Here is an 11,667-nt window from a genome sequence, read left to right on the forward strand (position 1 = left end):
AGAAGGAAAAAGAAAGATTACTACTTACAAGTAGAGTTTCTAATTTCTGTGTCCTAGCTTTCCTCTCTACTGTTAATGGCTATAAAAACAAAATCCTCCTCTTTGTGCTTTCCTTGGAAATACACATTTCTGGCCATTGATGGATTAAAAAAGTAAGCCTGTGCCTCATCTTTTTTTTCCCCCTTCTTTTCCTGTCTTGGCTGTAGATGTGAGCTCTGGAGGTGTAGCCCTATGGGAAGACCACAAGCTGGATTAGAATGAGGTATGAAATGACCCCCAAATCTCAGCTGCTTTTAACAACAAAGGCTGATGTGATGTTTGCAGTTCATGTCCATTGTGTGTTGGCTGTAGCTGTGCATCATGTTACCATAACTCTAGGACCCATCTGATGAATGAGGCGTTGTCTGGAACATGAATGGTCTCATGGCAGAACCAAAAGAGAAATCGTGGTGACCGGGGTGCTGGATTAAAAGTTTTGCCTAGATGTCAATTCCACTCAAATTTCTTGGGGAAAAACAAGTCCTATGGCCAAAATTGACAGAACGGAGATAGAGAAGTATAACTCGTCCCAAAGGAGGGCCAGGGAAATTTTTCTTTCTTTCTTTCTTTCTTTCTTTCTTTCTTTCTTTCTTTCTTTCTTTCTTTCTTTCTTTCTTTCTTTCTTTCTCTCTCTCTCTCTCTCTCTCTCTCTCTCTCTCTCTTTCTTTCTTTCTTTCTCTTTCTTTCTTTCTTTCTTTCTCTTTCTTTCTTTCTTTCTTTCTTTCTTTCTTTCTTTCTTTCTTTCTGAGAGAGAGAGAGAGAGAGAGAGAGAGAGAGAGAGAATCCCAAGCAGGCTCCACACTGAACATGGGCTCCATATGGGACTCGATCTCAGGACTGCAGGATCATGACCTGAGCTGAATTGAAGAGTCAGACATGCAACCACCTGAGCCACCCAGGCGTCCCTCCAGGGAATGTTTTTGAACACTAATACAGTTTAACACAGTCTAGGCTTCTGTTAAACTGTCTTCCATTAATGCTCCTTTCTGCACACAAAACATAGCCAGCTTGATAGCCAGCTCTCAAGTCCCAGTGAACCAGAGCACCAGGCCTGACGGTCAGTGTTTTCATGGCATTATCTCATCAGTTGGAACGTGACCTCTCTTGTTCCAGAAACCCATGTATTAACAAGATGTCTTCCCTACACACACCCAGTGTGTGAGGCTAGAACACAGACAAGGCAACTGCTAATAGGGGAACACACAGTAGGTGCTACTGAAATCAGAAATCACACAGGAGACGGACAGGAGTCTCCAAAGGGGGTCCTGTACCCCATGGTGAGTACGGCAGTGCCCTCAGAACTTTCTTCAAGGCTCATGGCTCCACCCTCTGGGGGCATCTTCCCTCTCTGCCATCCGCTTTGGCCACATTTGAAGAGTCCTTGCAAACCAAGCAGATTTCTTGGCCGACCTCTGACAGTACAAAAAGTGGGAGGACCCCAAGTGACCTTTGAACCTTTGATGAGTCACAGCCTCCTGTAGCCTCTTTTATTCAGATTGGTAGCTCTCCGGTATTACACAACTCAGGATGTTCATCACCTTCTTATCTGTTTGCTTACTTGTATCAGTAGCCACACCTACCTCTCGAGAGTTCATTCTCAGTCTCTCTCTTTCTCCTCCTTCCCTACCCTTCCCACCTCTGGATTTTGGATACATTGAGCCTATCAGGCTTCAGTAGGAAAGCCATCACTTTAATTTCATTTTCTTGAGCCATTTCGTTAACTAAAGTGTCTCACGGGACATTATCTCAGACCATTGAGAGACGGTTGTAACAGTGAGGTGGTCGCACCTTGATCTGGTATTTGCCCACGACTGAGCCTAAAAAGAGCTTTCTTGTTGAAATCATTTCTCGATTTTCCCTTTAACTGTTGGTGTTGGGAAGAAGTCGCTTCTTTCCACTCAGGAAGCCTAGAATTTTTAGTTTCTCTCAATTTCTTTCATTCCTGTTTGTAAACCAGCCAATTACTTTTGATTCTGTCTCCCCCCCCCCCCCACTTTTGGTAGTACTTTGTCAAATGTAGTCAGTAGCGCATCACACGATGTATGTTTATTTTGCCAAAAACTTCACCAAAACTAGTAAGGTCAATAGGGGAATTAGCTGTAAGTTATTGTAGGGAAAGCATTGTGCAAATTAGGGACACCTGTCCTTTCAAACCGTAATAACAGTCTCTTTTTGTCCCCGTCCCATCCCTGGAGCCAATGGCAAAAATTGTGCCATCTTGGCTTTGTTTTGCTTTCACTATGTGGTAACACCCTCTGCTCTGCGCTAATTTCTGCATTGATCGGGAGTGTGGTTAAGCCGTGGTGGGCCAAGTGAAACCTCCATCTGGGGTGTTTTATTTCCTTTTCACGTTGCACATGTAGCACGTGTAGACTGCCAGCATCCCCTGGCCCCATTATCTTCATGCCAGGCTGATGGGCAGCCCCCCCGTGGGAAATACTGCCAGTCTCATGGCAGAGGAAGGAGAGAGTATGTGGGAAAACTTGACAGCTAGAAATTACATGTTATTTCTGCCTCGACTGCATTGATCAAGGCAAGTCCCGTGAACCGGATGGACAGCGTGTGGCAGAGAGGTACAACCCTTCCTCCAAGAAAGGCAGCAGATACCTGTGCGCACATAAGTAGTACGGAAAAATCGAAAAAGCCCGTTTCCTTCTGGCTTCATGGAACTAGTCTACGAGTTTGGGGCCACCTAGAAGCTGGAAAAAACAAAATTCTATTTGTTTATGCCGTTCCTTACAGTTCAAGAATTGAGCAGTGTCTAATCTGGTACTAAATTCACCTTTACGGAGTTTTATTTGCCCCCTCTGCCTTTTGCCCACATCTGTTTTCTTAATTTGGGTACTTTCTTTTTCATTAAAAAAGCTTTTTAATGTTTATTTCTTTTTGACCACGAGCAGACTTCCTGTTTGCTTCTGCTAAATAGCAAGGCCACTTGTATGTACATTTTATGACCTTGGTCTTCTTGTACTATGTAAATAGCATATATGTGAATCGAAAACTAAAGGATGTAGAGCCTGTGGTTATTAATTTTATTGGGAAGTATTTTGGGGTTTTTTGTTTGTTTTGTTGTGACCATCTAGAATATGGGCCAAGAGAGAAAAGCTTTTTGTCTGAGCAGATGAACAGATTTATTTTTTCGAGTTTGGCCCCCAGAGCAGCTGTGGCCTACTGTGCAGGTCCTGGCTCTGTGTGACAGCAATTAGGAGAAGACACTCTTTAGTGGGACCTGAAGTTTTATGTCGGTAAACAATAATTGAGAGTTACGGGCATACTCAATTGAGCTGATGAATATAATCAGAAAGAAACTACATTGCAGCCCTCTCTTTTTTTTTTTTTTTAATTTTTTTTTAAATTTTATTTATTTTTGAGACAGAGAGAGACAGAGCATGAACAGGGGAGGGTCAGAGAGAGAGGGAGACACAGAATCGGAAACAGGCTCCAGGCTCTGAGCCGTCAGCCCAGAGCCCGACGCGGGGCTCGAACTCACGGACTGCGAGATCGTGACCTGGCTGAAGTCGGTCGCTTAACCGACTGAGCCACCCAGGCGCCCCTGTTGCAGCCCTCTTATTGCTGGCGTCCTTCCTTTTCCATCTGGCTGCTCACCTGGCCGACCGAGTAATGGTGGGGATTTGGATGGATGGAGGAAAGGAGCTTAGTTTCCAGCAGGACGGGTGTTAGAGCTTGCTTCTATTTCTTCTTTCTAGAATGGCCTGGGAAGTGAACCTACTTGAGTTAATGTTCGGTTCTGAGCAACTTGAGGGAAAGGGCAGGAAGGTAACAACGGCCCGGGGGCACCTCCTCGGGTCCTTCCAGGCAAGGCTTGGAGAGAGAGAGCCTGGAGGTGATGTCAGGAATGTCCTGGGGCTTCTCCACACTTTTTCAGAGGGGCCAGCTGTGCCCTGTGTTTTAGCAAAAATATCCCCGTTGGCCTGCTCCCGGGAAATGGACTTGGCCTTTACTGAATATTAGGCCTTTGTTAGCTGGCACTGAAGTGTCCTCAGATGGCCCTAGAGGGATGTTGTTGGAAGAAAAGCATTTGCTTGCTGGGTGTGGGTGCCCACCACAGGCTCCAGGGCCACCTCTGCAGCCCCTCGACACCTGAACTTGGCTCCCTCCAGGGCACAGCTGTCTGCAACTCCCAGCCCACCCTGCTACTAAGGTCTGGGTCTCTGTCCTTGGTGCCTGTTCGGCGGGGGGGGGGGGGGAGCAGCAGCTGCCCCTAACCTCTGCTCTTCCTGTCACTTAGAGTTTTTTTACTTCCGTCCAGCCACCTCCTCCTGTCTGCAGTCCTTTGAGTTTATGATTCTTCCTACTAAGCTTTCCTCACTCAGTTCGCTGTGCGGTTTGTCTCTCCTGATTGATGACTGATAGAACCATAGACTTGGCTTTGTGCCTATTACTGAATATGGAGCCATTTGGATCATAGTTTGGCCTGACATGCTCATTATTTAATGTTCTCCCAGAGGTGACATCTAACCTTTAATGTAGGAAATACATTGATCAATACTGATCACTTTTGAGCTTGTTCCTTATTAGGTTTGACCATACTCGTACATTTTCTACTTAAATAAAAATGAAACATATTTTTTTGTGTAATTTATCTGTGATTCAACTTTCTCTCCATATTTTCCAGAACTTTTCTGCCTTTTTGAGGAGGGGGAAAAAAAAAACCACTCATAGCTAGTACACACACACACACACTCCTGGAAATAGTACGATATTTCATCATCAAACATGATATTGAACTTTAGGTTGAGATATATTTGGCTTATGTTAAGAATACTGTTAGTCTCGTTTTACTAAGCACTGTTTTCTTCAGGTAAAATAAGTAATAAGTAGGTACATATGCCCTTTGAGCAAATTTTGAATTTAACACTGTTTTGGGTCTTGGGATTTTTTTTTTTTTTTAGCACAAATGTTATTTAATATGAAAGCAAAATCTATGTTAAAATGTATGTTTTTTTAAATTTATGTTTTTAAAATTTAATAGTAACTAGTTAATAAAGTAACATGAAAAGTGAATGAGAGGGTTGGGAAGGGAATATTTGATCATGGCGCTATTGGACTACAGTTTTTGCGGCCTACTCCTATTTGAAATTTCCATGTAAATTATGTACATTATACATATATATCCAGTTTGTTTTCTGGAAAAAACAGACTAATTACCATCAAGTCAATATTAAAGTGCTTTGTATTGAAAACTACAGCTCCCCTTCCTTGAGCAGTGGGCTTTAGGACATTGGATTGGAAGGCAGTGGAATAAATAATGTATTTGTGTGTGACTTAAGATGTAAAATGACTTGTGAAGAGAGGAAGGCTATTCTGAGGAACTGTAGCACTGATGTGAAAAAGATGAACACATGTTTTCAGAAATAATCTGTTAAAGTAAAACCACCCCCAAATGTATGAATATCTTTCTACCAAATGTTAGTTCTTTTTTGTTTAAGTTTTCATTTAAATTCTAGTTAATGTACCTGGAAGATTGGTTTCGGGTGTCCAATTTAGTGATTCAACACTTACATACATACAACACCCAGTCCCCACAAGTGCTGTCCTTAATCCCCATCACCTGTCTCCCTTGTGCCCCTCCCACCGCCCCTCTGGTGCCCATCAGTTTGTTCTCTGTAGTGTAGTTCTTGGTTCTCCTTTCTCTTTGTGTCCCTATGCTCGTTTGTTTTGTTGCTGAAATTCCACATATGAGTGAGATCATACGGTGTTTATGAGTGAGATCATACAGTATTTGTCTTTCTCTGATTTATTTCTCTCTAGCCCTATCCACATTGTTCCAAATGGCAAGATTTCATTCTTTTTTATGGTTGAGTAGTATTCCATTGTGTATATATGCCACATCTTCCTTAAGTTTGTTTATTTTGAGAGAGAGAGAAAGCATGAGTTGGGGAGGGGGGAAAGAGAGGGAGAAAGAGAGCATCCCAAACAGGCTCCCCACTGTCAGTGCAGAACCTGACTCGGGGCTCAAACTCACACACCGTGAGATCATGACCTGAGCCGAAGTCAGGCACTACATTGATTGAGCCACCCGGGCACCCCTATGTTACGTCTTCTTTATCCATTCATCAGTTGATGGACACTTGGGCCATTTCCATAATTTGGCTGTTGTAGGTAATGGTGCCGTAAACATCAGGGTACATGTATCCCTTCGAATTAGTATTTTGTATTTTTTGGGTAAATACCTAGTGGTGCCATTGCTGGATCATAGGGTAGTTCTACTTTTAACTCTTGTACTCTCAGTGGGAATGCAGACTGGTGCAAAAACGGTATGGAGTTTCCCCAAATGTTAGTTCTAAGAGAAGAATTGGGAAGTCTTTGCACCTGCCCATCTTACATATCAGTCCTGCCTCTACTACTCTGCTCCCTAGTCACTCCCCTCTCAAGTGAGATTATGTCAGAGAAACTACTGTCATGTGAGTTTATTTTAAGTAAGGCCAGTTTCAAATTTTTAATAAAATGGATTCTTTTTGAAAGCACAAAAGATGAAATCTCATTAAGGAAAAGTATCAGTTATGTGGCGTATATTATATGAATGTGATTTTACATCCACGTGAGCCGTAAGACCAAGCGTGACCACACTACACAGTACCTCTGATTTCATTACACCTCTTAACCACTTGTGGGGTCTTGCTTTGTCTATGCTTTGGCTTCTCTTCAAATCACTAATCTTTTATGTTTATTTTCTCGATGGGAAGAGAGTACATTTTACCTACACAAATCTAAGGCCATTTAAATACAAGCTTGTCGATGTGAAAATTGATGACCAATGTATCGAAATTACAAGACAAAGTTGTTACATTCTAATATTTACCCGGAGCAAATCAGTCATATAACTCGTTTGACCGCTGTCTCAAGAGCCACGGGCCAGAATGAAATTCATTTTTATGGAGAAGAATGATGAATAAAACGGGAATAAGGACTAGGTCTAGGTTCTCAATAGTATTGGTGATGAATTGAAAGGAAATCTTTTGGTTTGGTGTTATAAGTCCCCTATTATACATTTCCCCAGGTTATATACTGGTTCTTGGAAGGACACTCCTGACTAGAAGATACTTGGAGAAATTACACAGCTTGGAGGTGAGGGGACATTGCCATGTCCTTGGGGTCCTCCGCCATCGGGCACTTGAGCTGAAACTCATGCCTGAAAACCTCGGGCTGAAAGTTTACGTGCCTCCTTCCATTGCCGCTAATCCCATCACCATGTAAGCCCAGCTCCTTACATCGTTGAAAGAAATGCCCTAAAATAAGGTCTCCCTGCCCAGCCATGACTAGCTACATCTTTATTTTTCTTTCTCAAGCACTACATTGTTGTCATGGTGGCAGAACACTTGGACTTTGCTCCGTTACCCTAGGATAGCTCCACGGATGCCCTGACCGAAAAGATGACAGTGCTGCCCAAGACCCTGCTGGGTCAGCTGCTCTGCCCGCCCATAGGAGATGGTAAGTGGCTCACCTCCTACGCGCATCCTCTGTAGCCATGGGCATCAGGACTCCCTCTTTGGTGATGTTCTCAGTGAACTGCTTGGGGAGGCCCTTGTCCTTCACATCAAAGATTGTTTTTAGAGGACTGTGAATTTATCAATGAAAATGGTGATAAATGAAAATACCTCCTTTTATGGGCAGTCTCTTGCTGGGAGTCAGTCAGCTGCTATGTTCTGACGCTTTGTGACTGAAACAGGCGTCATTGTCTATTACGACCTGATTGCCAAAGGAGTGCCACCATCTTGGAAGCTGGCCACCATACCAGGTAAGCAATGAAGTCATGGGAAAGGACGATACTGTCTTAGAGTTGGCCATGGTTAAATGCTGTGCCTGGTGGTTTTGTCTAATAGTCCACAACAAGACGTATGGTGGTGACAAGGACTGTCTCTTGCAGGCTTTTGACACTAATGACGATAAAACTATCAGTTCACTATTGAACATATGATGCTGGGCTTTTTTTGTTGTTGTTACTGTTCACTCAACGATTTTTGGAATGTATCCCATTGTCCTCAGTTTACTAAGGATTTTTAACTTTACAGTACCTACAGCGAGCATCTTCAAATGTGTTTTTTAGTAACCATTGTTACGAATATGGTACTGTAGCAGGGTTGACTGACTAATTTGGCGAATCACCTTTATGGATGTACCAGTATGGAATCATCCTCATGTTCTGGGAAGGAACCCTAGGAGGCAGTCCTATGATACGCCGCTTAAAGATCATCAGAAACCAAAGTGTTTTGAAAACAACTAAGTTTCCAAACTAAGGGCTGTGATTAATTATGTCTTCCTTGTTGATAGTGGCTCTGAATCACACAGTTCCTTGGTAAGACACGATGCATCTTTTTGCTGAATTTATTATTTACAATTTGGGACACACAAGCTGTGGCAAACCATTACAAGTGATGTCATAAACATCTGAGTTCTCCAAGTTGATTATGATTAATTCCACTTATTATTAGGGTTGCAAAATAAGCTTGTGAGCCCTCACCTCTGTCTTAAAGTCAAACACGCGATTTTTATTTCCAGGCAAGTCTTTTAGCACTTCCGAAGCCATCTTGTGCAATGCACTGTTTCTAGAAAGCCTCTGAGGACTCGTTAACTGGAAGGAGTGTGGGAGAAAGTTTTTCAAGTAAAGGAAGGTCTCTAAGGAGAAAAACTAATAAATTCCCCCTTGGGGCCCATGCGTTTTGGTCTTTAAGAGGTTTCAGCTGCACGATCAGAGTATTGTGAGCACCAAGTCAGTCCTCTCTGAAAAGAGGCCATTTCATCTGTTTTGGCTACTTAGATGATTGATACTCCATCAGTCTGAGATACAAGGACCTGGAGCCTGGGAGAAAGCCTTCAACTTAGGGAAGACTATAATGGGAATAACGAGTAGGTTTTGTTTCCTCTCTGTTTTCTCTAGTACAGGGAAAAGAAGTTCTTCCCATAATCCCTCTTCCCCTCAGGAAACATGTTAGGATTTGAAGACAAAGAACAAGTGAGTGTTAAAAGGTTTTTGTTTTTTGTTTTTTGTTTTTTTTTTTTTGCTTCTCCCTGTCCTCTGTGCATGTATACTCAGGGGCCTCTCTCAGATGTATGGTTTTGTCAACATGAAAAGTAAAAACAGCCAGTAATTTTACCAGAAAAATGGGTTTATTTGGGAATAGCAGAGGATTTGCAATTTGGGACACACCAGCTGTGGCAAACCATAGGCAAGTCCAGAGATCAAAGGAGAGGAGTATTACTGTGTAGAGAAAAGGAGGAAGTCCGGAGGGGCTGCTTTAAAGGAAAGCCCAATGGAGGAAAGTGAGGGTTCAGGGTGGTGACAGTTTCTCATTGGCTGAGTTGTGGCATTTTCTTATTGGCTGAGCTTGTTGCTGGGCAAGAAGAAAGTCTGCCTTCCTCCCGCCGGAATAGTAAAGTAGGTTTCTTCCGCTCCTTTCTGGTCTTGACTCCATTTTTAAATGAGGTTTCCTTTACTCAGTTTCCTAGTTTAGAGACAGAGATGTGCTGGTAAATGTTTAATGACTGACTCTGAGAGAAAAATAAGCACACGTATATGTACGTACGTATATATGTACAAATGGTGTATAAAACGTGATACTGCTTGAAGGTTGATGTAAAAATTTCTGTTAAATATTTCTTTATAGAGTTGTAGAAATAAATTTTAAGTTAAAATGCTTCTTGGAAATTCAGGTTAGACCTAAAACTTCAAATGAATGGCTATTTCTTGCAAAATAGCAATTTTATAATTTTTATAAAATTATAGCCATTGTTATAATTTTATTGCCAACAGCAGTGTCACAAAATCAAACTGGAAATAACTGCTTAACTGCTTGGTTGCCATCCATTTCCATGACAAGAAGTCACACACACCACTGACCAGTGAGTTTAGAGCTGGCATAAATGTTGGTTATTTTCTTTTATTTCTTTTTTTAAAATTTCACCGAATCAGACAAATGGGTGTCGGAATATTGCTCAGATGGCAATGACGTGAGCAAATACCTTGTGCAATCAGATACTGGAAGAATATTTGTTAAATACTTTGGGTTATTTACCCGTGTCTACGGATACATGGCTGATGCGGTGGCTACAGATGTATCCCACTTTTACATTTAATCCACATTTTCTACACGATGTTCTAGATGATCAACAAAACCTTAAATTTGAAGAGTCAACAAAACAATAAGTAAAGTCCTGATTTACAGCACTAGTTGATTTCCATGGTGTAAAAATCCCACCAGGCTGATTTCTAGCTACCGGCCCATCTCTGAAATCAGAGTTGGGAAGTTGTGCGCAGCATCATGCCGTTAAATGGCCCTCTGTCATTCACATGTGGTTGGTGAAAATAGCCTCAGGAGCACAGATGATAGTCAATGTTGGCAAATAATTGGGAAGTGGTGAGGATCTCCAACTGTTGTAAATTTAATTTACTTAATTGCAACTTTATGTAATTTAATTTTTCAATAATGGTGATGCTGGACAACAAGCTTGGAGAATCCCCAAAAATGTAACCATTGGGCCTCACGGGTAGCACAACACTGGCTCTGCGGTGACAAGTTGTAGGGATTAGGCCGCAAAGGTGACCCCTCCGTGCCTTGGGTGGGGCTCCTCTGTCTCCCTCACTGGACCTTGGCCTTTTCTCTGCATGGCATTTAGTGACTCCCTCATCCAGGCCCGGCTCTCATAGTCTTGTCCTTGGAGAAGTCAACCCAGTAGCTCTCATAGACTTCTGTACATATGTCTGCTGCAGCAAAAGCTTTTTTAAGACCTAACGATTACGTGAAATTATCTGCTTCGTTTATCTGTTCACTCCCCTATCCATAAGCTCCTTAAAAGGTGGTCTGGTTTGCCACTGATTTCCCAGGGCCAGGCGCAGTGTCTGTCACATGGGCATGCTCAGTAACCCTTGTTTGATGAGTGGGTGGATGACATTTTAAGTCCTTAACTATACTGATGTTCCGAGGCTACACCGTGTACTTCCTGGTGTATGTTTCCTTAATAATGCACTTGGTTCATTTTTATATGATTCTGTTTTGGGACTTCTGCATGTACTCTAGTATTTCAGCATGCTTTTGAGTTTTCCTGTGCTACGTTTGTCTTGTTTTCATCAGAGTAATGTTAGCTCATAGCATGCCATAGAAGTTACTGTATTTTTTTATGGTTTATAAAATCTGGGTTTGTTCGTTGGTTTAAGTTTCTGGTGGAAATAGAAGGCATCTGACTAAGAATGTATCATCAAAGAATTATATTCAGAAGTCATTAGAAATAATGTATTCTTGGGGCACCTGGGGGGCTCAGTCGGTTGAGCCTCGGAGTCTTGATCATAGCTCAGGTCTTGATCCCAGGGTCGTGAGTTCAGGCCTCACGTTGGACTCTGCACTGGACACGGAGCCTACTGTATTTATTTACTTTCTAAGTTTATTTACTTATTTTCAGAGAGAGAGCCAAGCCGGGGAGGGGCAGAGAGAGGGAGAGACAGAATCCCAAGCAGGCTCTGCGCTGTCCGCACGGAACCCAACGTGGGGCTCGATCTCACGAACCTTGAGATCATGACCTGAGCCGAAATCAAGAGTCGGCCACTTAACTGAGCCACCCAGGCACCCGAACGCAGCCTACTATTCTCTGTGTGACCATATTACTAATACGATA

General features: G+C 42.6%; 1 long non-coding RNA gene across 2 annotated transcripts in view; it reads left to right on the forward strand.

Moving 5' to 3' along the window:
- The window catches only part of LOC123385270, a 52,291-nt gene extending 40,899 nt beyond the window's left edge, over positions 1–11,392 (forward strand). Inside the window, exons 2-5 of one of the 2 annotated variants that reach the window (XR_006597477.1) lie at positions 7,061–7,253; positions 7,350–7,491; positions 7,675–7,798; positions 8,939–11,392. This is a non-coding gene — a long non-coding RNA (uncharacterized LOC123385270). Of the gene's footprint in view, positions 1–7,060; positions 7,254–7,349; positions 7,492–7,674 lie in introns of both variants that reach the window. The other variant, XR_006597476.1, reaches the window with a different exon arrangement.
- The last annotated feature ends 275 nt before the right edge of the window (positions 11,393–11,667 follow it).

The sequence above is a fragment of the Felis catus genome, chromosome B2, assembly GCF_018350175.1.
Source record: "Felis catus isolate Fca126 chromosome B2, F.catus_Fca126_mat1.0, whole genome shotgun sequence".
Classification (NCBI taxonomy): Eukaryota; Metazoa; Chordata; class Mammalia; order Carnivora; family Felidae; genus Felis; species Felis catus.